Genomic DNA, 1,015 nt, shown 5'->3' with positions numbered 1-1,015 from the left:
CACGGGACGAAGTCTTCAATCTTGTATCTTCATAGTCCGGAGTCCGGCTGAAGGTATAGTCCGGCTACCCGAACACCCCCTAATCCAGGACTCCCTCAGTAGCCCCTGAACTAGGCTTCAATGACGACGAGTCCGGCGCGCAGATTTGTCTTCGGCATTGCAAGGCGGGTTCCTCCTCCAAGTCCATTCATAGAAGATTGTAAACACCAAGAGTAGTGTCCGGCTCTGCAAAATAAGTTCACATATTGCCATAGAGAGAATAATATTAACACAAATCAAATCTGCTGACGTATTCCGCAGTGCGTCATCACACTACGGCCAAGTCCTTTACTCGAATCGTTTTTCACTTTTCCACCTCAGCAGTTTTGCGAGGCGGTTTCCTTGGCACGTCTTGTCAAAGCAGAGATCGTGTGCCCCCTTACGGGATTCTCATCAATACGGACGTGGGTAACCCAATCGTGCCCGTTAGCATGTTTTCTCGATTAAAGGCGAGTCCCAAACGGTTACGGGGAGGGCTCCTGGTATTCAACCTCTTATAAAGAGACCAGGGCCTTACTCCTTTTCTCCAATCCCAAAACGAGTTCGCCCGTCGCCTCGAGTTCCAACACCCTAGGCTCCAGATTCCGGGCGCCTCAGACCTTCGACAATGTCCGGTTCCGACCTTCAAGGCCGATGGATGCCCTCCTCCGTCACGGAGGAGGACGTGCTAAAGTTGAGAGAGGCTAAGTTCTTGACCGCCGAAATTTCGCACAGGTTGCCTGCTCAAAGGCAGGCTATTCCCAGTCCCCAGCCCGGTGAGAGCGTAGTGTTCGTGTCTCACTTCCTTCGGGGGTTAGGCTTCCCGATGGATCCCTTTGTGAGGGGACTGCTGTTTTATTACGGGCTGGAATTCCACGACTTAGTTCCGGAGTCCATCCTCCATATCTCCTCGTTTATCGTTGTATGCGAAGCGTTCCTCCGTGTTACCCCTCACTTCGGATTATGGCTCAAGACTTTCAAAGTGGAGCCGAAGATG

Source organism: Triticum urartu, chromosome 7, assembly GCF_003073215.2.
Source record: "Triticum urartu cultivar G1812 chromosome 7, Tu2.1, whole genome shotgun sequence".
NCBI classification, from domain to species: domain Eukaryota; kingdom Viridiplantae; phylum Streptophyta; class Magnoliopsida; order Poales; family Poaceae; genus Triticum; species Triticum urartu.
The sequence above is the reverse complement of the archived record's forward strand: the minus strand, read 5'-3'. Positions refer to the sequence as shown.